Source organism: Gracilinanus agilis, chromosome 3 (genome assembly GCF_016433145.1).
Source record: "Gracilinanus agilis isolate LMUSP501 chromosome 3, AgileGrace, whole genome shotgun sequence".
Classification (NCBI taxonomy): Eukaryota; Metazoa; Chordata; class Mammalia; order Didelphimorphia; family Didelphidae; genus Gracilinanus; species Gracilinanus agilis.
Window position 1 is genome coordinate 68,638,251 of NC_058132.1, and position 26,091 is coordinate 68,664,341.

The window sequence follows — 26,091 nt, forward strand, 5'->3', positions numbered from 1 at the left end:
TGCAAATACTTTTATATTTTATCCTCATGACAATGCTAAGAGGTAAGTCCTATTATCATCTCTATTTTACAGATGAAGAAAGTGAGGCAGACAGAGGTTAAGTGACTTCCCAGGGTCACACAGCGTCTGAGGCCAGAGAAAGGACGTTAGAGATCATTTCATCCAGCTACTCATTTCATAGATGCAGACTCAGTCTGAGAGATGCAAAGGGCCACCACTGAAGTGAGTGTAAGAGGTGGGATTGGAACCCCTCACTCCAAACCCAGCACTGCCTCTGACGATGCCACACTATTTCAGCAATGGCGAAAAGTGCCCAGCAAACTGCCTTCACGGGCTGCATGTCATCTGTAGAGAGTTTGCCATGAGTCTGTGGCTTAAAGGGGACTGAGCTTAGATCTGATTATTAGGAGGCTTTGAAAGCCCCTTTAATCAAGCCGTCGCTCTCTATCTCCATCCTCCACACCGTTCGCCGGTCCTCGTGGCATTTCACAGAGTCGCTGCTGAGCAAACTCCTGGGCCCTGAGTCCTGCCTCTGGAGAGGGCTCCAGCCCTGGCAAGCCAGAAGGAAACTTCCAGCTCATAGGCAGGACCAAAGGAGGACGGAGCCTGCAGGGTCTTTGGTGGGAGTGGTCGGGGCAGTATTTTAATACCTGCTTATTTAACCAGCTCCAATGGCCCATGGATTTTATTTTGCTTCAGGAGGTGCCATGTCCTCATCCTGGCTCCAGCTCCTGCCCAGGCCTGTCGGTAGATAAAGGGGATTTATAGGGACATTAAAAAAGCTCGAATGTGACTTTCAATAACTGGATGGGCCATTTTCTCCCAGTCACCCCAGCCATGGCAAAGTCAGAGTCTGTATGTCTACACACACGCATATACTATAGGAACCTATTTATAAATCTTGTGCCTCTATCAACCTCGCATAGATGTATAAACCTTAATGTAATATTTAGTTAGTATTTTATATATATTTAAATATGTATTTATATATTGTTGTTCAGTCCTTCCATCGTGTCTGACTCTTTGTGACCCCGTATGTGAACCATAGCACACCAACACTGTCCACGGGGTTTTCTTGACAAAGATACTGGGGTGGTTCACCATTTCCTTCTCTGGTGGATTAAGACAAAGGTTAAATGACTAGAATAGAGTCACACAGCTAGTAAGAGTTTAAGGCCAGATTTGACCTCAGATCTTCCTGACTCCAGGTCTGGTACACTATCCTCTTAGCCACCTAGTTTCCCCGCCTGTGTATATCTACATCCGTATCCATCTATGTGTGTGTGTGTGTGTGTAGTTATATATCTATATATACATGTAAATATATATAAAATTGAGACTCAATATATTGTGTACATATTTATAAACACATATGTTTGTACATATGTCTCCTGTGGTCTACCCTAAATGCATCATCTCTATGTATGTACATATATAATTGGAATCCATATATATAGAGAACTCTACAAAATTGTACACACACTCACAGACACAAGCTATATACTTGTTTTATTTCCACATTAGAATATAAGCTTCTCAAGGTCAAAGCCTGTTCCATTTGTTGGCCTCTGCATCCCCAGCATCTAGAACAATGTTTGGCAACTGCTTCTTTTTTAAAATTTATTTTTATTTTATTGATTAATTATGAAAAATTTCCCATGGTTCCATGATTCATGTTCTTTCCCTCCATTCCTCCCACCTCTCCTCCCATAGCCAATGTGCAATTCTACCGGGTTTTACATGTGTTATTGATCAAGATCTATTTCCATATTATTGATATTTGGCAACTTCTTTTTGATAAATGATTTGTTGATGGATTGAACCATCCCTAGATCTCTACAAATACCCAGAAAATTCTAATTTTTCATTTATTCAAACCCCAATCATCCTCCAAAGCCGAAAGACATTTCATACTTCTCTAGGATATTTTTCTTGATTTCTTGATTTCCCCTTCTTTGACTTCTCCAAGTCATTCATTCTTCTCTGGACTTCAGAGTTTCCAAGAGAACCACATCACCCAGGAAATCCACTTCTCCCTTGGACTCTCACACTGGAAGTACTCTCTGCCCTGTCTCTCAGATTGGTTGTCTCCTCTCAGAACCTCCATTTGGAGGATGCTTAGGTCAGCCATGTCTTCTGCAGGCTGTACTCCTGTCTCTCTGGATTTTCTCTACAAACCTTCTATGGCTCCCACATCCTCAGTTGAGGAGTAAACTTTTATTTCCTGGAGAAACTGTGAGTGTCCAGGTGATGTGAATTCCCTCTTCTCTCATTCCCTTTCTTTCTCAACCTCTTGCCATTATCTCCAACTCTCTTTCCCATCTTCCCCTTCTATGACAGATCTAAATCAAGGCCATGTCTATGCTTGATTCCATTCCTATTTTCTCCAGCAGATCACATCCTTCAGATCTTCAACCTCTCCCTCCCTGCCACATCTGAGGGTGGGTCTGGTGTTCATCCTTCTCTACCTCTCTGCAACTCTGAACATTGATAGCCACCTTCTTTCTATCCCTAACTTCTCTCTCTTCTCTGAGTTTTTCTGATGTGGCTCTCCTAGTTTTCCTCCTATGTGTCTGATTATTCCTTCTCAGTCTCTTTTGCAGGCTCCCCACCACTATCATTAAATAGTTTAAAGGTTTTGTCCTTTTGGCCTTTACTCTTTCTACATTTTCTTTCTTGGTAACCTCATAAGCTCCATTGGGTTAAATTGTCATTTCCTGGATAGATGACTCACACCTTTTTATTTACTGGGAAAACTGTGGGTGGCTGTGTGATGTGAGCTCAAGTCCTCAGCTCCCAAAATGAACATGTCCAAAACAGAACTCATTATCATTCACCAAAGCCCCCTCCTCTTCCAAACACACCCATTTTCTTTGTCTTTTAATTTTTAAACTCTTACCTTCCACCTTAGAATCAATATTGCATATTGGTTCAAAGGCAGAAGAGGGGTAAGGGCTAGGCAATGGGGGTTAAGTGACTAGCCCAGGGCCACATAGCTAGGACACATTTGAGGTCAGATTTGAACCCTTTCCTGGCTTTCAATTCACTGAGCCACTTAGCTGCCCCACCAAACATCCCCTTTTTCACAGAAAGTGCCATATTTTTCCAGTTCATGGTAGGGCACCTAGATGGTACAATGAATAGAGTACCAGGTCTAGAGTTAGGAGGATCTGAACTCAAATCCATCCCAGATACTTACTAACTGTGGGACCCTGGTCAAGTCACTTAATCCCATTTGCCTCGGTTTCCTCATCTGTCAAATGAGCTTAAGAAGGAAATGGTAAACCACTCCAGTATCTTTGCCAAGAAAAAAACCCCAGTGGGGGCCACAAAGAGTTAGACTTGATTGCTCAGACAAGTATCTTGGCTTTATCCTTGACACCTTATTGTCCTTCACTCTAGTATCTAACCAGGTGCCAATCCTTGCTATTCCTAGCTCCAAAATGTCTCTTGGACCTTGTCACCTCTCACCTGGATTATTGGGAGTCTCCTAACAGGTGTCCCTGCCTCAAGTCCCTTACTGCTCCACTCCACCTGTACATTGCCACCAGTCATTGTCCTAAATGCAGATCTGATCACTTAACCCCTCTAGCAGCTTCCCATTGCCTCTGGGATAAAGTATCAACTCTGCAGCTGGCCCTTCTCAAGCCCTCTGGCCCCAGCCTATTTCTCAGCCTCATCACTGGAAACTTGGGGACGCTATTCCCACTCTAACACTCTCCAATGCAGCCCAGCTGACCTTTCCTTTGTTCTTCACACAGACAAGCCATGTCCCATCTGGGTGCCTTTGCAATGGCCAGTTGACACATCAGGAATACAGTCCTCAATTCTGCTGTCCATAGAATCCTTCTCTTTCTCTAAGATGTAGCTTAAGCTCCATATTCTGCATGAGGTCTCTCCTGATCTCCCCAAATGCTAATGTTCTCCCTCCCAAACTATTCTCTTTATTTTTTTAAAAACGTTTAAGCTCTGTCTTAGAATGGATGCTAAGTATCAATTCCAAGGCAGTACCATAAGGGCTAGGTTATTGGGGTTAAGTGACTTGTCCAGGGTCACACAGCTAGGAAGCATTTTCTATATGTTTTCTATATTCTATATGTTTTCTATATAGCCACACAATGCTGTTTATTTATCTATGTGCACACTTGCTCCCATAGTACAATGTTAAGTTTTTTGTGCCTGGAGATTGTTTTATTCTTTGCACTTGTGTCGCTGATGCTGAGCCCACACTAAGTGTTTAATACATGTTTGCTAATGGATTCCCCCATGCCCAGAATTCTCTCTCTTCTAGTTGTTCCTCTTGGCTTCCTAGACTTCCTTCAAGTCCCAGGTAAAATCCCTCAAGATTTCGCCTTTCCCTTGTAATTCTAGTGCCTTCCTTTTGTTGATTTTCTCCAATTTACCCTATGTATTTCCTGTCTGTACCTAACTGTTTGCTTGTCGTCTCCCCCATTAGACCACGAGTCCTGGAGAATAGGGATGGATTTTTGCCTTTCTTTGAGTCTCTAGTACTAGAACATAGGAGGAATTTAGTAAATGTTTGTTGACTGACTTATTAGCACATCTTGCCTTGTAGGGAGAACTGGGGCGGCTAGGTGGCCCAGTGGATGCAGTGAGATGCCTGGTGTCAGGAAAACTTGAGTTCGAATACGACTTCAGACATTTCCTAACTGTGTGATCTTGGGCAGTCACTTAGCCTCTGTTTGCCTCCATTTCTTTTTCTTTAAAATGGGGAAAATGATAGCACCTATCTCCCAGGGTTGTTGTTAGGATCAGATGAGATTTAGCACAGTGCCTGGCACAGAGTAATCACTATATAAATACTAGCTATTATTATTAGGATTAGGTATTCTTTCATCTGGCATAAAAACAAATAGAAAAGGTCTGGTAAAAGTAACATCACAGGGAAGAGAGGTAGACCATTGGGTATAGCCGAACCAAGAGAAGGGGCAATTCCCCATCTAGGGCTCTGCTGGAATCCCAGAATCCAGCTGTTTGGGAGTCAGAAGGATCTTTGTTGTTGTGCTATGGTTTTTTAGTTGTGTCCAACTCTTCATAACCCCATTTGGGATTTTTTTGGGCAAAGATGTTGGAGTGGTTTGCCATTTCCTTCTCCAACTCATTTTAGAGATGAAGAAACTGAGGCAAACGGGATGAAGTGACTTGCCTAGGGTCACATAGCTAGTAATTATCTAAGGCCAGATTTGAACTCAGGAAGAGGAGTATTCTATCCACTGTACCATCTGGCTGTCTCATAAAGATCTTTAGAAGCCAACTAATCCAACCAATATCTACAAAGGAATGGGCAGACTTTAGCAGACCAGCAAAGGCATCATTTTGCTTCTACTTGAAGACCTTCAAGGACATCTTCGCCAGCACCTCCCAAAGTTATCCATTCCACTTTGAGAGAGGTTTAATGGTCAAGAAGGTCTTTGCTCATTTCCCCTATACCCAATTTAGTCTCTGCAACTTTTGCTCTGACCCATTCTTCTTAGTTCTTTCTGCTCTCTGGGCCAAACAGAACAGGACCAATTTATTTTATTTATTAAAAATTGTTTAACCCTCACCTTCTGTCTTGGAATTAATACTGTGTATTGGCTCCAAGGCAGAAGAGTGGTCAGGGCTAGGCAATGGGGGTTAAGTGACTTGCCCAGGGTCACCCAGCTAGGAAGTGCCTGAAGTCAGATTTGAACCCAGGACCTCTCATCTCTAGACCTGGCTCTCAATTCACTGAGCTACCCAGCTGCCCCCACAATTTAGCTTCCACATGGATTGCCCTTTGAAAGCTTGCAGACAGCTAACAAAGCCAGCCTCTTGAACCACTCAAACCTTCTCTTCCCTAGTTAAAACATCACCAGTTCCTTCAGTGGACCCTCTTAGGGTGGGAATTTAAAGATCTTCATCATAATGGTCTTCCTTCTTTGGATACTCTCCAGCTTGTGAACAGACCTCCTGTATTCAACCATGTTGTCTCCCTCTATAGAATGTAAGCTCCCTGTAGTCAGGGACTATTACATTTTTGGTTTCAGTGCCCAGCACAGTCCCTAACATTACAAACAGTATCAATGTATAAACATTTGTTGATTGACTAATTGATTACCTATTAAGCAAGTCAAGATCCTCTTTCCAGGCAGACTGTCAAGTCCTGGAGGGCAGAGTCTAAACCTCTTTCATCTCTGAAATGAGATGGAACCCTGAGCACAGGAGATGCTAAGTGTTTGATGAACTGTTTCCTTTGAATAGCCTCCCAGTGAGTTTCTGGAACAGCTGCTGACAATTGCTCATGTCCTCTTATGACTTGTAGGTCCTGTGACTGGAGTGATGGGGGCAGATGGTAGAGAGGAGGAGGAAGTAAACGATCTGGATCATTCTCTACCTGGAAAGTTAGTCTGAGAGCCAATACGAGTGAAATTACATTTCTATAGTACTTTAAGGTTTGCAAAATGCTTAGAAATATCATCTCGTTATCCCACACTAACCCTGGAAGGCAGGTGCTATCGTCCTTATTTTACAAATGAAGAAACTGAGGCAGGCAGCGCTTAAGTGACTTGCCTAGAATCACACAGCTGGTAAATATCTGAGGTCACATTTTGAACTCAGATCCTCCCGACTAGGCACTGTGATAGCTAGCTCCCTCCTTGCACAAGATTCCGGGGTGGCACTGACACAGTTCTACAGGTTGCTGGGTCCTGGGTGACGGAGGAGCCAATGAGTCAATTGTCACCGTCCCCTCCCTTCCCTTTTGCTCATGCCCTGCAGGGAACAAGAATGAATTTGCATTCGGTTTTGTTTTTCCATGCAGTTCTCTAAGTTAATCAGCATGTCTCTCAGAAGGACTGAGTTGGCAGCAGGCACGCTGGCCTGGGGGAGATGGACGGCACCCGGGCTCCCTCCCAGCTCTACGCGGAAGCTCATTTGAGCCGCCTAAGGATCTATCACCTTCAGAATAAGGAAAACAAGAGGCGCAGGGGCCGCGCGAACGATTACTCAAGGACTTCTCAAATGGGGTGGCTTACATTTCCATCCTGATTCATTGATAAATTCGTTTTGCTAATGCATTTGTTTCCAGGCCCCCTCCCCCTCACTCCTATTCTCACAGCATCCTTCTCCCCGTCTGCCTGGGTCTCTTAGGAAACTCGCAGCCCCATGGCAAGACAGCCTCTCAATCTCCGGCATATTCAGCCAGCTTTGCACCTGCAGAAAGATCACATTAGCCCAGCCTGAATTTTTATCTTCTCCTCCCATGAGTGTGCTAATATATCATCTGTCTCTTGTTTTGATGGATAAAGCTGTCCTGATCTGAAATGTTGCATCTCAACTCGCCATTGTGGAAAGCTTCCAGAAAGGCGAGGAAGGGAACAGGATGCTCAGCTCTCCTCCGCTGTTTTCCCTTGGGGACTCCCACGGCATCCTCCTGGGACAGGTGGAGCTGGGGATTGGGCCAATGGATGTTTCCCAGATTCGTTGCCTAGCTCAGAATGCTGCAAGTGAGAGAAAAAAGCCCTCTTTCCTAAACTAGACCCTCTTGTCTTCTAAAATACGCTCATTTCTACCCTTTGGATTTTTGCTTGTGGTGTTCCTTTTGCATTATTATCCATGCAACTATTACCCATCATTCGAGAGTGACTCCAAATTTCTTTCCTTCCTTCCTTCCTTCCTTCCTTCCTTCCTTCCTTCCTTCCTTCCTTCCTCTCATACTTCCATCTTCCTGTCTTCCTTCTTCACTCAACTACATTCCTTTGGATGGGACTCCATCATGCCCCACTAGAAATTCACCATCATACAAAATTGGATCAGCCTTGGTCCTCAAACCTCATTACCAGTATCTTCTGTAACTTCTCTCTCTCTCTGATTTGGAGGGCTGGAGGGCAGAGCAAAGAATTCCCTCTGAAGTCTCCATTTAAAGTGGGCTCCTAGGCCAGGCTTCAATTCATTCCCCACCCCCTACCAGCACCTCCTTTTCATCTTCTTTTTGTGAGTGATCTTTTCCTAGTAGGCTATAATCTCCTTGAGGTTAGGGATTGTGTTTATTTATTTATTTTTGTATTTGCACCCTTAGAGTTTATCATGGTGCCTGGCACATAGCAGGTACTTAGCAAATGTTTTTAGTTTAACCTCCTTCCTTCCTTCTGTATCCACACAGACATTTATTAAGTCCTTATGCATTAAGCAGTATAGTAGACTCTGAGGATACAAAACTGGAAAGCCTTTCTTGTTCACAAGAGTATAGGAAAACTCAGTTTGGGAAAGCTTTCCACCAAGAGCTAGGAGGCCAGTGCTGGGAAGTTTCTGAGGCTTACCAAGTGTCGCACAACCACTAAAAGCAGAAAGTGGAGCCACTTCTTTTGGACTCAAGCCTAATGCTCTGTTCACTATGTCACATTGTAGAGCAGAGTGAAAAGAATATTGGACTGGGGATTAAGAGTCAGGGGTGCTCAATGCTGCCTTCTTATTAATAGCATGTATCACCTCCCTCTTTCCAGGTCTCAGTTTTCTCATTTATGGAGTGTAAATGCTGTATTGGATAATTTCTAAGATCCTTCCAAGCTCTGACATTCTGGGTTCTAAGTGTCTTCCCAGCTCTGAAATTTTGGGTTCTAAGGTCCCTCCAGCTTTGAAATTCTGTGTTTTAAGGTATCTCCTTCTTCTGCCATTCTCTGTTCTAAGGTCTTTCCTAGCTCTGACATTTTACATTCTAAAGTTCTCTCCAGCTGTGTTCTAAAGACCTTTACAGCTCTTACCTTCTCTCTACTAGGTTAGGCCCTTTGGTTGTAATATCCTTTGTTCTAAGTGCTGGGGATTGATCAAGGGAGTCTCCTGAACAACTTAATAACCTTATACATGGAAAACCTTTGTTTGAAAGCAGCCCACTGGGGAGTGTGTGGACATTGCCATTGGAACTTTTTTGAAAGGCCTAAAAATATTGAATTAGGTCTCCATTACTTGACGTCATTCCCAAGGTGAATGGCAACCCCTTGACATGTCCTAGAAGATCAGTTTCACTAACTGGTGTTGCCATCAAGACATATTAACTGTTTAGAACTTTTGGGAGGATATATTTTTTTATGGTAAGAGCCCTGTCTTGTTGCCAGCTTATTAAAGGAAGGTGACAGAGTATATCTGGAGAGTACAAGAGGACACAGGATTCTGGGCCAAGTCTCCTCCAGATCCAATATTACAAAGCCTATTCCAGTTCTAGCATTTTATGCACTCTATGTCTGAGAATCTATGTTCTAAGGACTCTTCCAGTAATAATAGACAAGTAGGTAGGCCATTAGAAGATTCAGGGCCTGATGTCAAGAAGATCTGAGTTCAAATTCAGTCTTAGAGACATTAGCTGTGTGGCTCTGGGCAAGTCACTTAACCACCACCAGTCTCAGTTTCCTCATCTATAAAATGAGAATAATAATAGCACCTATCTCTCAGGATTATTGTGAGGCTCAGATTAGATTATGTACATGCTCACTGTTCTCTTATTATCTTATACAATTTCTGTTGCATCTTTTTGTGATTATAATTTTGTTTTTTTGTCTGTTACATCTTAATGAACCTTATTTTTGTTCCTACTCTTTCCCCCAAATAGAGTTTAAGTTCCTTTATGAAAGATACCAAGTCTCATCTTTCTCCTGTGTCCTAATCAAAGCATCACTGAGGCTCAATGTTTTTTAAATCTTTATCTTTTTTTTCTTAGAACTGATACTAAGCATCAGTTTCCAGGCAAAAGTGTTGTAAGAGCTAGACAATGGGGATTAAGTGACTTGCCCAGGGTCTCACCGGGAGGAAGTGCCTGAGGTCAGATTTGAATCCAGGCTTGGCTCTCTATTCACTGAGCCAGCCAGATCTGCTACTTCTAAGGCCATGACTAAGAATTCCTTTCCTCCCTCCTCCTATTAAATTATAGCTATATAATTTACTTAGTCATTTCTCTTTGAGCTTCAGTTACTTCATCTGTAAAATGGAAATGATATCTGCTTGAGATTCCTCAAGGGCTATTCTGCAAAACCAGTGATAGAATGAAAATGCATTGATGAGGTATTTACTATGTGCCAGGCATTGTGCTGGGGATACCAATGGAAAAGGCAGGAGAGTCCTTTGGAAGCCTCCATCCTGATTGGAGAAGAATATATACACATACTTTCCCATATATATGTGTATACACACTCACACGGATATAAGCATGTATTAGAAGTGGTGGTCAGGGAGGAGTGTTTTGGTCTGGAAATGTGTGTGAATATGCTTTTAACCATAAAGCTCTAAGCAAATGGAGCAATGGCTATTACCGTAGGTGCTCAGGAAAGACATAATGCATTGGAATGAAAGAACCCATCATTGTTTCATGCTCTGTTGAAAGCTTGTTCAATTTGCCACTGTGAGATTAACACATGAGATATACCCTGGATAAAGGGAGGAATACTCTACATCCTCCCCTCAACCCCATCATACTCCACAGACCCATTGTGTTGTCCTTGGATGTTCTCCAACGCTTTTTTCCATTGTGGCTAAGGTTCTGTTTATATGGTGGTCCTCCATCCATTCCTAAGGCTCTTTATCGAATGACCTCACTTCTTGCCCCACAACAGAGCTATGATTGCTTAACCCCTACCCAATGTTTCAGTCATAGGGAACAGTCTAATGCCCAGAAGGGGAAAATATAGAAGGGCTCATAAATCTACAAGCCAACGGGGGCAGCTAGGTTACATAGTTACATAGACTCATCTTCCTGAGTTCAAATCTGACTTCAGACGCTAACTGTGATCCTGAGCAAGTCACATCACCCCGTTTATTATAAAAAATAAAAGTAGTATATAATAATAAATTTAAAAATATTACGGTTTTGTAAGATTTATTAGTAATCACTAAAAAGTAAAGCCACGTGCCATGCTAGCTTAGGCTGTTCAAACAGCCCGCCGATCCCTGCTCCACCATGCTGTCATAGGAAGGAAAGAGGATTAGCCATGCTAGACCCTTCAATTTTATCTCCCTGTCTATGTCAGTGTGTAAGGACAGGAAGTCAGTGGGCTTATGGGAAATGTAGTTCAAAGACCCCAAAATTTCCAATAATACATTATCTAAGTTTCCTTATCTGTAAGATGAGCTGGAAAAGGAAATGGCAAGCCATTCCAGTGTCTTTGCCAAGAAAACCCCAAATGGGTCACAAAGAGTTGGACATGATTGAAAAATAACTGAACCACAAGACCAACGTCGATCCGACGTTTGCTGACTTGACAGCCAGATAGCCTTGTCTCTGATCCCACCCTGATCATAGATGCAGGTTCTAGTAATTAGATCAAATATCTGAGGAATTTGAGCTGGAAGGAAACTTTAGAGATGGTGGAATCCAAGACCCTTCTCATTTTGCCAATAAGGAACCTGAAATACCAAGAGGTTAAATAAGTGTCCCAAGGTCATACAGATAGAAACCCTGGGGTTGGATTTGAAACTTGCCTTTCTTGCTTCTAAATTCAGCACTCTTTCATTTATTCTATGCCACTCTTGTCTTGTTCTAGGAGCAAAGTATTGTGGCTAAATTCTAACAACTGAGTCCCTGTCTTATCTCCTGTGCTTCAGTCATGGTATCATAAAATGTTCAGAGATGAAAGAAACGTCAAAAGCATTTAGACCAATTTCCCTCATTTCACAAGGGAGAAAATGTAAGCTCAAGAAAAAGAAAAATTGTCTATGAAATCCATTCCTGCCTTGGTTCCCTTTCAGCTACAATTGAACCTCTTCCTCAAATCCTTAGGGACAGGTGTCCTATCACTAAATACCAGTTCTTGGGTCCCTGCTAAATGTCCTGAGACTGCTTTGATGCCAGCTTCCTAGATTTCTATCTACGAACTCCTTCTGGAATTACCAAAAAACTATGTATGCTCTTGTCTTCCTATATGTTCATACAAAAAAACTACATTAAGATATTAATAGCTAATAAGAATAATAATAGCAAATATTTATTTAGAGTTTTAAAGTTTGCAAAGTGCATTATATATTTTATCTTGTTCAATGCTCATAACAACTCTGTGAGGTAGGTGCTATTACTATTCTTATTTTACAGATGAAGAATCTGAGGCATAAAGCTGTAAAGCAACTTTCTCAGGGTCACACATGTAGTAATATCTGAGACAAGTTCAAACTCAGGACTTCCTGATTTCAACTCCAGTACTTTTAATCATCATGCCAACCAAGCTGCCAAGAAGCATCATATTGGGGTAGGTAGGCAACTCAGAGGATAGACAGCCAGGTCTGGAGATGGGAGGTCCTGGGTTCAAATGTGACCTCAGATTCTTCCTAGGCATGTGACCCTGGGTAAATCCCTTAACCCCAATTGCCTAGCCCTTACCACTCTTCTGCCTTGAAACCAGTACTTAGTATCAGTTTTAAGATGGAGGGTAAGGGTTTAAAAAAAAAAAAAAAAAAGAAGAAGCATCATGTCCAGACTGAAGGAAATTGTGATAGTTCTGCTCTCCTTTACCATGGTCAGACTACATCTAAAGTATGTATAGAGTTCTATCCTGTCAATTAGAAAGACTACTGATAAATAGTGTGGAGGAGGTGATAAGGATGATGAAGTGTCTGATTACAAAGTGTTCTCAAGGGCTTTTACAATTATGGGAAAAGGAGAGAATAATAAAAGGCTTAATATTTTGGAATGGCTATCACTTGGAAGAGGTATTAGATTTTTTCTGCTTGGACCCAGAAGAAAGAACTAGAAGAAATGGATGGAAGCTGGAGTGACAGATCCTGATTCAATGTCAGGAAACACTTCCTTACAAGAAAAGCTCCCTACAAAGTAGAATGAAATGCCTAGTAAAGAATGGGGCAGAAGAGCTTGCCCAAGATACATAGGGAGGTAGAAAGAGAATACCCAAATGCCCTTGATGACATCTATTTACCAGTCCCAGATAGGTCGCATAAAGTGGTATTGAGAGAACTGGCAGATGTTATTGCCAAGCCAGTATCAGTATCCTTTGATAGGTCACGGGAAAATGGAGGTCATGTATTGTAGCTTTTTTATATAACATCTGCAAATTAGATGTCATTGAACTTGACTTCAACTCTTGGTCAAATTCTGAAGTGCATTACATCTAGAAGAAAAAGAGATGATTGCAAGGAACTAGCATGGCATCATCTGTAACAGGTATTATCAAATCACCCTGATTTTCCTCTTTTTTTCTAAATTTAATTTTTAAGTTTTATATTAAAAATTTTTTCCATGTTTACATGATTTGTTTTCTTCCCCTCTTCTCTTTCCTCCTCCCTCCTGGATCCAATAATCCCTTCCACTGGGTCATAAAAGTGTTATCACATACCTATTTCCATATTGTTCATTTTTGCAATAAAGCAATCTTTTAAAACCAAAACCCCAAATCATATACCCATATAAACAAATGTTAAGACGTATATGTTTTTCTTCTGTGTTTCTACTCCCGCTGTTTTTTTCTCTTGATACGGATAGCATTGTTTCTCATAAATTCCCTGAGATTATTTTGTAGTAGCAAAGTCCATTACATTGGATTGTTCTGCAGTGTTTTACTTTTTGTGTACAATGTTCTCTTGGTTCTGCTCATTTCACCCTGCTTCAATTTCTGGAAGTTCTCCCAATTCACATAGAAATCCTCCAGATCATCATCCCTTACCATCACCATCGTATATACCACAATTTGTTTAGTCATTCACCAGTCAAGGGATATTCCCTCATTTTCCAATTTTTTGCCACCACAAAGAGCACAGCTATGCATATTTTCATATAAGACTTTTCTCCTTTGACAAGATTGCTAGACTGGAAGATCAAGGGAGCTCCAGATAGCTTGTTTACTGGTCTTTTACCAAAGCATTTGACAAAGTATTTCATGTTATTCATATGAAACAGGGAGAGAGATGTGGACTAGCTGATAGGAGAGTGAGATGGATTAGAACTGGTTCAATGTCCGGATCCTAAAATATAGTTATTAATGACAATACCAGCTTGGAAAAGAGGTCTTTATTGAAGTGTCCTGATAATCGGCTCTTGGCCCTATGATATTTTCTTAATGATTTAGATAAAGGAATAGATAATATGTCTGTAAATTCTGAAGATGAATCAGAGCTTAAGGGAATAAATGGTCAATCCATTGGAAAACAAAATTAGGATCCATAAAGTCCTTAACAAACAAGACTATTGGTTGGTTTTAATAAGATAAAATTTAATAGGGATCAATGGCAAGATCCCACACTTGGGTTCAAAAAATCAATTTGACAAGAAGAAGGTGGAGGCGTAGGACTGTACTGTACTTTGCCAGATAATTATCTGTGGGTTTTAATGGACCATAAACTCACTATGAGTCCATTTTATATTGTGGCAGAAAAACAGCTAATGGAATCTTAGGCTGCATTAAGGGAGGCAATATATTCTAAAAAGAGAGTGGTGATAGTCTCTCTGCACTCTGCCCTGGTTAGAACATATCTATCTGGAGTGCTGCATTCAGTTCTGGATATAATATTTTAGGAAGTGTGACAGTAAGCTGGAGAGCACCCAGGGAAGGAGGACCAGGATGGTAAAGGGATTTAAGGTCCTGTTACAGGAGGAACTAGGAATATTTAGCCTGGAAAGAGAAGATCGAGGTGAGGCATGGTGTTTGACTTCAAATACTTGATGGAATGCTATGTGGAAGAGGAATCAAGGCTGTTCTGCTTGACGTCAGAGGTTAGAACCAGGAACAATGAGTAGAAGTCAGAGGGAAGCAGATAAAGACATCAAGTAAAGGAAATAATCAGACACAGCAAAGCATAAAAAGTTTCCTATCAATTAGTAGTGACCCAAAGTGCAATAGACTGTATTAGGAGGTTGAGAGTTACACTTACTAGACTCTTCCAGCAAAGACTGGATAAATGCTCATTAGGGCCGATGATATGGAGGGCAGAAGACAGAGTTCTAAACCTGATGTCAGAAAGGTGGGTGCGTGTTCAAATTCAGCCTTAGATAATCACTAGCTACATCACTTAAGATCTTTAAGCTTCCTACTTTATAGATGAGGTAGTGAGACTAGATTATCTCTAATATCCTATTCAGCTTTGTCTATGAATTTAGAATCCTCTGTTGACAATTTTAATAGTAATTAGTTTCTCGTAGGGACTCCTGAGCAACCTGCTTTGGCTGCTAACTCCTCAACTCTTATACACTTCAGTTATGCTCCAACAGCCTTGTCAGTTGCATATATAATACCTAGAAAAAAGGGTTTCTGTACACACACACACACATACACACACACACATGCATTCTCTTTTTCTACCTCTCCCCAGCCATTAGCCTGATTCTTAGCATTGATATTAAAGAGGTCCTCAAGGAGTATATCCAGTGTCTAGCGTACGCCCCAGAAGCATCCTTCTGATATCCCCGAAATATGGTGCAAATCTCTTTTCTTCTTTATTAGATCCCACCTCTAATACCTAAGTGAGGAGGTGACTCTAAGACCTCGAAGATGGCTTTGTAGAAGAACACAAGATCCAGAAGGTCCTGCCAAACTACGAAGGCTTCAAGCAAAAGAACTGTAATGATTGTGGGGTGGCTGGAGTCCTGCTATTGGGACCTGATCCCTTGTTCTCATACTTTCAGCTGGCCCATGCCCCATGGGAGGTGGGGTTGAAGATTATCCTCAGGAGAAGGTACTGGCAAGGTTATGGGTCTGCAGAAGTCAGAGGAGGAGGGATATTGGATAGGTTCTTCCCCTGACTACTCTACCTGTGCTCAGGGACTATTTCTTCTGAGGTCTGATTGCCTTCCTCCCAGCAGAGACTTCATCCTCCACCTTCTCTCTCCCTTCCCCTGATCTGAATTTGCCACAGAAATGATAATTCATAATTTTAACTGGCTTTAAACCAATGAAGGACTGTGTATTTGTTGTCTGATGATCAAACTAGCTAAGTAGGGAGACGCTCAGGGATGGCACTTTTGAGTATGACTATGGCATGAAAATTACAGCTTGACAGTGTGGAATCTGTTGGTTCAGAAGACAGAGCTGGGGAAGCAAAAATAAAAAGGTTCTTGGTATACAATTAAGGGTCTATGCCAGGGGTCGGCATTGTATGGCTCTCAAGCCATATTTGGCTCTTTTGAGAGCCAGATATGGTTCTTTCTGCAGGAGCCATAAAGTCCATTTTTTTTCAGGCACTGTTACAGGAGCGGCACTGTGAGCACTGTACGGCTCTCACGAAATTACATTTTAAAAAATGTGGCGTTTATGGCTCTCACAGCCAAAAAGGTTGCCGACCCCTGGTCTATGCGATAACTTTGAGGAAGAATACTACTAGCTATGTGGATAAGAAAATGTTTCCTATAAGAGGTGACACAAGGGCTGAGCGTTGAAGAAAACTGAAGATTCTAAGAAGCAGGGGTGAGAAGGGAAGATGTTTCAGGTATGGGGGGAGTTTGGGCAAAGGTCCAAAGGAAATAGTTAGGACACTGAGTTCCATGACCAGCAACCAGATTGCTCTCTAGAGAAATGTACCATCAATAATCCAAGAATTAGCAAATCACTTTACTCTTTCCTCATTTTCCTTCCACCAGGCTCTAGTCTAGTGGATCATCTCAGACAGCTTGCCTGTATACTCATCTTCTCCCACCTAGATTATAGCAACAACTTTTGAACTAGTCTCTCAGCTTCCAGTCTTTTCTCTCTCTGACCCATCGAACTTGGGGACACTAACCCAGAAGGATAAAGTAGATTCTAAAATGGCAAACCTGGAAGGGAGATTAGATCATCTTATCCAACTCCCTTACTTTACAGAAAAGGAAATTAGGACACAGAAGAAGAAAGAAACTTGTCCAACATCACATAACTTTTTAGCAAGGGAATTTAGAGTGGAACTCAGACCAGTGTTCCTCCCTCCTGTCTGTGTTGCCCCCATGATACAACATGCCTTTGGTTCCCCTAAACAAATCTCTGTGTATAATATACCATGAGAATAAGAACTTTTAAGGTTTGGGGTTCTAAGAACCATAGATAAACTCCCTAAGAGAGAAGGTTGCTTAGTGATTTAGGCAAGGATCAGACATGGGGCGCTGAAGCCCTTGAAGTATAGGTATGCAACTCTGGGATGGATTTTCGGAGATATGAGGGATATAATTCTCAAGCAGTGGCATAAGAATCCATCACACGCAGAGCTTCCTCTGATCTTTCAGTTCCTTTATGGAGATGAGCTCAGGAAGATGTCAGGGGGAAGTACAAAACTAAGGGTTTGATCAAGTCTGAAAGGGAAAGTAGAGGGTGAGAGTCCTTCCTCTCAGAGGATCCCTTATCCAGAGACCTGGTCCTCTTCCTTGAGTGGGAAGCTCCTCATTCACTGCAAGTCCACAGACAGCCTAACTCCACTGCTAACCTCCCATCCTTGGCCAACTTGGACCTTCCACTGAGAAAGGGCTTCTTTGTCGATGGGTGCCTTTGCCCTTCACCTCTCCTACGTCGGTCCTTCTCTAGGGGCCAGCCTTTCCTCCTGTAAGGGTCTGGGCTTGTCCTTTAGGGTTCTTCTCACCTCCCAAGCCCAAGTCCCACAAACCCACTTAGCTCGGGGAGCTGCCGAGGTCTTCTCCAGCAGATAACCGCGTGTGGCTGCCTGCCCAGCCTCCACAAAAGGCAGATTCTGTCAAGCCAACGGAAACGCTGCCTTCCATTAGGGGGACTACAAAGCGGAACATTTTAAAGTTAATTGGTTTTGCAATTAAAAGATGCAGGGAACATGCGATGCAATTAATTTTACATAAACTTGGTCAGGAATGAAATGTACCAGCACTTGGTTCCTTCCTTAAATGAAGCATATGTTTATTTCCAAACGGGGTGGCTTCTTTGCATATCAACACAGGAGCTCTGCAGACATTCCTGCTCAGCACAGCTTGCCTAAAACAATTCCTCATCATTATCTCTTTGTATGGATTCTTGTAGGATGCGGAGAATCATTGCCCTGGAAGAACTTGGTCTAGCTCCTCTCTTCAGGAAGGTGATGTATAATTACCTTCATTTTGCAGATGAGCAACTCAGCCCTTAGGGTTAAGTGACTTCACCAAGGTCACACAGCTAGTAAATGAGAGGGGAGCCATCAGCACCTCCATCTCTTCCCTCTGGGTCCTGCGTTCTTTCATTGCATCAGTACGTTGTCAGTTCTTCACCCCATCTTCAGGCTCCACACCTTTGCACCGATTCTCCCCCAGGCTTAGAAGGCTCTGACCCCCTCATATGTGCCTTTTAGTTGCTCTGACTTCCTTCAAGACCCAGCTCAAAGCCCACCTTCTGCAGGAGCCTTTTATTAACCCCCTAATTGTCGATATTGTCCCCTTTCAGATTACGTACTCTGAAAGGGAATTCAGTGTACACTTCGTATTTATCTTATACGTACCTAGTTTTTTAACATGTGTTTTTCCTTAGAATAGGAGTTACTTGAGAGGAGGGACTTTGGTTTTGCCTTTTTTGGGGTATCTCTGACCCTTGGCACAGTGCCTGGCATACAGCATGTGCTTAATTGATGGTAGATGAAGATAAAGAAGAAGATGATGATGGAGTAAATTCCTCGAGGACGGTCATCACTAAGTACAGTCCCTGCCATGTTCAGGTGTATCAGGTGTACAGAGAGGACCAGCACTCCTGGTATGAGGGCTTTCTGAGCCCCTTTCAGGGTTGCTCATCCACCTTTGGGGTCTACCTTTCATTTGGTTCTCACTTGTGGCTCCAAGAAGCAGTGGCGCCCAGTGGCCACATTCCAGTGAATCTGCCTTGGCAGATAGACTAAACGAGATTGAAGGTACTGTTGGGCCACAAATCCATCAGTGAATTGGGGGAGATGTCTACCTCAAGCATATAAAGACCTTCCCCTGGCAGAGTGGGCAGATGAAAGGAATTTGTTCCAATGGCCATGAAAGCAGTAGAAGCAATGGAGCACTTAAAGCCTGGTCAGACTATAAAATTGCTAAAGTAGTCTATGGCATCCTTGACTCTGATGATTCCTAGAAGAAAAAGTGAGGTTGATGACATTGTGCAACTCTGCCTCACTTAAATCCAATTTACCCACAAGTCTTCCCATGATGTCATTGGTCCTCTTTGAAAATGAAGGCAGAACAACAACCTGGCAGGTAGTAGGCACTTAATAAATGTTTATTGTTGATTGATTGACTAAAATTTTTTTTAAAAAATGAGGAATTGAAGGAGAGGAGAATATTTAATTTGGAGAAAAGAACATTTAAGAGAGATGCAGAATTTTATCATTAGGAGAGACCTCAGTGAACATATAGTCCAACTCATACCCAATACAACATGTCCAACAAATGGCCATGCAACCTCTACTTGAAGACATCCAGTGGTGGAGAACCTACTACCATTCAACTTTTGGATCACTCTAATCATTGGGCAGTTTTATTTTTTTCATCTTGGGGCTAAAATTGCTTCTTAGTAACTTCATTCCATAATTCCTCCTTCTTTCCTCTGGGACCAAACAGAACAAGCCTAATAGTACTTTTCCCAAACGATGTCCTTTAACATTTGATGATAGCTGTCATTTCCCCTAAAAATGTTCCCTTTTCCAGGCCAAACATCTCTTATTTCTCCCTTTAGTACCTATGTGGCCAAGGTCAAGATAGTTGTATTCAAGTATTTGAAGTTGTGTCATGTGAAAAAGGTTTTGTTTGGCTTTAGAATAAGGAGATATTGGTTGAAGATATGGGGGAGTTGATTTTTGCATCCCCAGAAGAAATGTTCTTTGCCGTGGATAAAGAACTTGACTTGGATTAAGGAAGAACTGGGTTCCAATCCCACCTCTGAAACATAATAATCCTATAACCCTGGCTAAGTCAACATGTGTGCCCCAAGCAACTCCCAGGACTTCTCTTTTGGGAAAGATCAATAGAATCAAAGATCCTGGGTTCAAATCCTGCCTTTGGCATTTACCACCGACATGCACTGGGATATAAAGAAAGGTAAATAATCTCTGTGCTCTCAAGGAGCTCACATTTTAATAGAGGAGAAAATAGACATTCAAGAAAAATGCAGCGTAAATATGAAGTGATCCCTTAAGAAAGGTACTAAAGCTAGTGGAACCAAGAAACACCTCCTTTTTAGGATTTGGACTGCTTTAATGGAAGCTGAGAGATGGAGGTGAGGAGGGAGAGAGTTTTAAGTTTGGAAGATAATCAGGGCAAAGGCATAGCATGTAGATGTCTTCTCTGAAGAACACCCAGAAAGTCAGTGTCATTGGAGAAAAGGGTGTAAGGAAGGCAGCAAAGTGTCAATGATCAGAGAGGTAGGAAGGGGCCAGTTTGGGAAGGGCTTTAGAAATCAAACCGAGGACACTTGTACATTGTACCACTCCTCATATGACATGGCTTTTAGTCCCATATCTATGCTGTTAGTGTCCTCTTTCTATTGATTACTTCCTACTTATCCTATCTATAGCTTGTTCATAAAGTTATTTACACGTTGCCTCCCCCAGTAGATTGTTTATTTTTAACCCTTACCTTCTGTCTTTTTTAAATCCTTAAAAATAAAAAAAAATTAAATTTAAAAAGTTTCCAACCTAGAATCAATACTGTGTATTGGTTCCAAGACAGAAGAGTCTTGCTAGGCAATTGGGGTTAAGTGACTTGCTCAGGGTCACACAACTAGAAAGTGTCTGAAATCAGTTTTGAACTCAGGTCCTCCAGATTCCAATCCTGGTGCTCTATTCACTGTGTTACCTAAATGACCCTCCCCCCATTAGAGTGTAAGCTTGTCGAGGGCAGGGATTATCTTTTACCTTTTTTTGTATCCATAGAATTTAGTCGAATCGATGACACATGAAGGAACCAGTGGAAATGCACATCATCTACCGAGGGTTGGAAGGGTGGGGGGAGAGAGAGCAAGAACATGAATCATGTAACCATGGAAAAAATTGTTCTAAAAAATAAAAATTAATGTAGTGCAGGGATTTCCCAGATCTTCAACTTAAAACAAAAAAAGAATTTAGTCCAGTGCCTGGCACAGTAGGTGCTTAGTTGATTTCTATTGACCAACTGACTCCTCTAGATATGCTCTAATTTGACAGTTTCTTTAAATTCTGCTGCCTCAAACTGAACCCAATATTTCTGGCAGCAAACAAAAGATGATCTTCTCTGTCCTTCTGGATACTAGACTTTTGTTCATCCTGCTCAAGGTCACGTGAGCTTTCCAGTTGTCCTCTCACATTGTCACCTGAAGTCCCTAAATCCCTAAGGTTTTTTTTTATTCTCTCTCTCTCTCTCTCATGAACTGTATCTAATCATATTCCAAACCATTTCTAGGTGGTTCTCTGGGGACTGACTCCAGAGGTAGTTTATGAGGAAGCCAGGGATATCCATCACATTGTTTTAGAGGCGTACTTCATTGATTTAGTCGTTCTTTCAATAATGTTTTATTGAATGCCTATGATGTGCCAGACACCATGCTAGGCACTGCATATCCAAAGACAAAAACTATGTAATCCTTGACCTCAAGGAGCTTGCATTTGATCTGGGCAAATACAATGTCCCCACACAGAGTATCCCAAATTTTTTTTATGCTTTACTCACTTAAAACTGCCCTTTTTGGGTACTTTATGTATACATACAAAAAAAATAGAGAAAGCATGTATGGATTAATTTGGGTATACTGGGAAGCACTAATAGCTGAAGGAAGAGAGAAGTCCAGTCTTCTATGAGAAATGGCACCTCTAATAAAACAATCTACAAAAACTGGAGTTGAAGATGGCAGATCATGCTGCTTATGATGACCTTTGAAGGAACCTAAGCTGTGTGACAAGTCCCTTAACCCTGTTTGCCTCAGTTTCCTAATCTTTAAAATGAACTAGAGAAGGAAACGGCAAACCACTCCACTAGCTTTGCCAAGAAAATCCTTAATGGGATCATGAAGAGTTGGATGCAATTGAACAAATAGTTAAGTTTTGTTCCCCTGTTGTTGACTATTCTCCTGGATGCTGTTACCTGACCTGCCAATGCTTCCTAAGGCCCCTGGGACTTTGCCACCCACCATGATGCTTGGGATTTCTGAGCCTTTCCATCTCTCTTGTGAATGCACCCACCTATATTATATGAATTATTTCCCCCAATTAATGTTTGGACTTCCTTGAGAGAAAAGACTGTCTTTCTTTTCTGTTTGCATCCTCAAGACTAATCACTCAAATCTTTTTTATCTATCCACTTGTTCAGCAGCCAAAATGATGATTTTTATGGTAAAACTCCCAAATAAATATATCTGCTTTTTTCAATGAACAGAATTCAAATTAATCTCATCAAAAGCAAGACTAAACTGAGAAATTCAGGCAGTAGAGCCACTGATTACTTAGTACAGAAGGTGAAAATGACATCAAGTTTGATTTTGCACTTCCCCCCCCCCCAAGTTGAATCTAATTATGGGCATGATCTGCCATCTTCACCTCCAGTTTTTATAGATTGTTTTACTAGAGATGTAAGGCAAAAGGGTGTGACAATTTTTAAGGAGATGACTTACTACATAAAGTCTGAAACTCATTGCCCTAAAGTATATAATTCATTTTTCCCTAAAGAGATTTAGGGTCAAGAGAAGTCTTTATGGAAGGCAGAGTCCAGGAATGTTCCTAAAATGAATGGATCCTTGGGATATCTCTAGCAGAAAAGGAATACTACTCCAATCTTGGGAAGACAATAGAGCCCAGGTATAGATCTGGAGGTTATGAGTAGTGGGGCCAAACCTATGAAATGTGGGTCTTGTGGATTTTCCCTAGAGAGGTATGAAGTCCAGAGATGTTTCTCTCTGGGGGTTAGACTCAAAGATGTCTCCAGGTTCCTAAAGAAATCTTTAGGTCATGTTGCTCAAATATTCTAAGGGGCAGGGATTCAAGGGACCACTTCTAGATTCTAGGAGTTCCCCTGCTCATGAAGAGCAGTATAGCAGGCATCATAAGTTTATAAAAAGGACATTAGAGTTCATCTAATCCAATGCCTTCATTTACACATTTAATGAGCATGTATTAAGCACTTTCCATGTGTCAGAGCATTGTCCTAGGTGCAGAAGGGAAATAGAAAGCTGAGAGAAGATAGGATTCCTGACCTCCTGGAACTGCTGGTCCAGTGCAGGGGTTCCCAAACTTTTTTGGCCTACAACCCCCTTTCCAGAAAAAATATTACCCCTGTCACATACTATCACTGCCCCTTTACAGTTATTCACCGCCCCCAAATGCACCTGTGGCCATCACCGCTTCTCCTGGATCTCTGCAGCACCCACCAGGGGGCGGTGGTGCCCACTTTGGGAATCACTGGTAGTGGCATAATAAGGCTTAAACACAGATAAATGCAGTATAATACAAAATATGACAGGATCAGTTCATTAAAGATGAATCAAGGAGAGTTCTATATGAGATGGGAGTGGAGAGGGAGGCTGTCTCTATCCTGGTTGATCAAGTTGAGATTCCTGGAGGAAAGGTTAGGTTAGACATTAAAAGACTGGTAGGTCATCAGGAGATGAAGGGAAGAAAGCAGGCAATGGTAGAACCAAAGGCATACAAATGGCAGAGCACAGTGACCATTTTAGAGGACAAAGAGTTTAGCTAGAGCAGACTTCACATGGAGAAAAGAAAGATGTGGTAAAACTGGATGGGTAGGGTAGTTTTAGATGATGGAGAGCCTCAAATGCTAGCCAAAGGAATCTGAGTTTTACATATGAGCCAACAGGGAAGCACCAGAGGCTTTTGAATAGAGTGATTTGACCAGTAATGTGCAAAAGGTAGATTATTATAATAGATGACATCTCCTGCTTGGGGCATGGAACTTTCTAAAAAGAGGGTGGGGGAGGGAAAAGAGAGAAGAAGATGCCAGTGAGCCTTACACACAGAAAACATGGACATTTTGTTAAATTCCAATAGGGCATGGAAAGAGCCCTCTAAGGTAGAAAGTCAAGGTAGGGGTTGCAACATGTTGAGGTGAGGTAGCTATAGAAAGGAAGACCTGAGATGAAAACTGGCCTAAGCTCATCTTCTCTTTGCTGTTTATGTCCAGATCTGAGATTACTTCTTCCTGGGAGAAGGATAAGAGAGGTCATTTTTCCTCTGCAGGCAAGAAACTCATTGGCCAGAGCAGAGAAGCCATGGTAGAATAGGAAAAGTGTGGTCTAGGGCTCAGGACACTTGGTTGTGGCCTTAGTCAGGAGCAAGAACATCAGCTATTTCTCTGACCAGAGCTTCCGTGTGATGTGATTGCACTGTAAGAAATGAGGGATATGATGGGTATAGAGAAACCTTGAGAGACTTCCGTGAATTGACTTTCCATCCACTCAGCCACTTTGCTGCCCCTAGCATGCTTATATTCTAAAGGAGAAGACAACTCATACAAGACAAATCATACTGAGAATCATGGCTAGGGAGGAGGGAAATGATGGGAACAGAAAGGGAATTCATAAGACAATTGGTTCATGCTACCTTTCCAGGAATGGGAGAATTGATTTAATTACCATTCCCAGAGAAAAAATATGTAAAGAGGATCTGAAGATGAAGAAGATGACTGGAGTGCAACTTGGTGAGTCTAAAGCTATCGAGATATGGTAGACTCTCATCAATAAGGACAGAATGGGAGCTGGAGGACCAGGCTAGAGGCAGAGCCATACAGGAATGAATTATAAAAATAATTTCATGTTATCTAGTTTTTTATTCAGACCATAATAGTAAAAAGAGAGTATGCAAACCTTCTTAAAACATTCATTGTAGGCGTTGGCCACTGATGGCTCTTCTAAGCTCAGGCTTCTCCAAACTTGCCTGTAGGCATTTCCCAAATTCTTGAATTTCTCATCTACACTGCCATAACTTGAGCTTGGAACTCCTTGTCAAGAGGCAACAGTAAGGAATAAATGGGAGTACAGCCTCTGTGCTCCATTGGTACCTCTATAATAAGAGACCCAGAGGAAGGAACCTAGAATGTTGAGTGGCTCCCTCCTTTGGAAAGTTCCCCTGGCAATGCTGTAGAATGAGGTATATGGGAGGAGAAGGCTGTGATTGAGGGGCTATGATCTGTATCATGAAAGGTAATATTTCAATGAGATCGTAGGTCTATCGAAGTAAGAATATTTATTTATTTTATAATTCAAAATATTGGTGATTTTGTTGGTGTGGGTACTTTTCTGGTGATGGGGATTGGATAATCACAGCTTGTACATTCTTTATGAGATAATTTTTATGGGTTGTCGTGACCAGAAAAAAATCATCATTTGGCAGCTAATTTTTTTGTAAGTAGAACTCTTGTCAACTCTGGGTGAGTTCTTGTACAATAGGGATAGAGTCCATTACCAACCCTGGACTAAAAGCATTTCTGTTAGGATAGGACTCACCAAAGTTTATGGCATGCTTTAGAGAAGCATGAGTCTTTGATGAGTCTTGGGGAGGAAGGAGAGAGTAATTACTGCTGTCATTATTATAATTAGAAAGAAGCTGATGGAGAGGGAGCCTGAACAACTCCAGTTCTGGCTCTATCCTTTGAGCCACCTAGCTATCTCTGGAAAATATCATCTTGAGACTTTTATGAGGATCAGAAGCAGTAAGCCTAATGATTTTGGCAAACTATCAGGACATGGAAGAAGCAGGGATGTTGAAAGGACAAATTAGAATTTTCCCCTTGAAAAACCTTAAGTAGCAATTTAGATGTAATATTAAGTAATAGAGACTAAGCAGATGAAAGAAGACCTTTTGATACCTAGGCAAGATAGTGTAGGATTCTTGAGTCATGGGTAAGTCCTGAAAAATCTAAAGCAAGCAAAAGAAGTTTTAAGGTTTTAAGTTTTAAGTTTCTATTTACTCATTCCTGGGGGGGGGGATATGGGGTTAAATTAAGCAGTGTGAGAACAGCTAAAACGTATAAGATATTTTTGATTCTGTCTATATTACTTGAAACCTTGATCTAGATTCTGTATCCTCTATTTAAATTCAGCAATTATGATTACCAAAGACTCTGCTTAACTTTTTTAATGAAGGGTTAGACTCCGACTGGATTATATTTGAAACAGTGTGTGTTTTTTTTAATTTTAAACCCTTAACTTCTGTGTATTGACTTATAGGTGGAAGATTGGTAAGGGTAGGCAATGGGGGTCAAGTGACTTGCCCAGG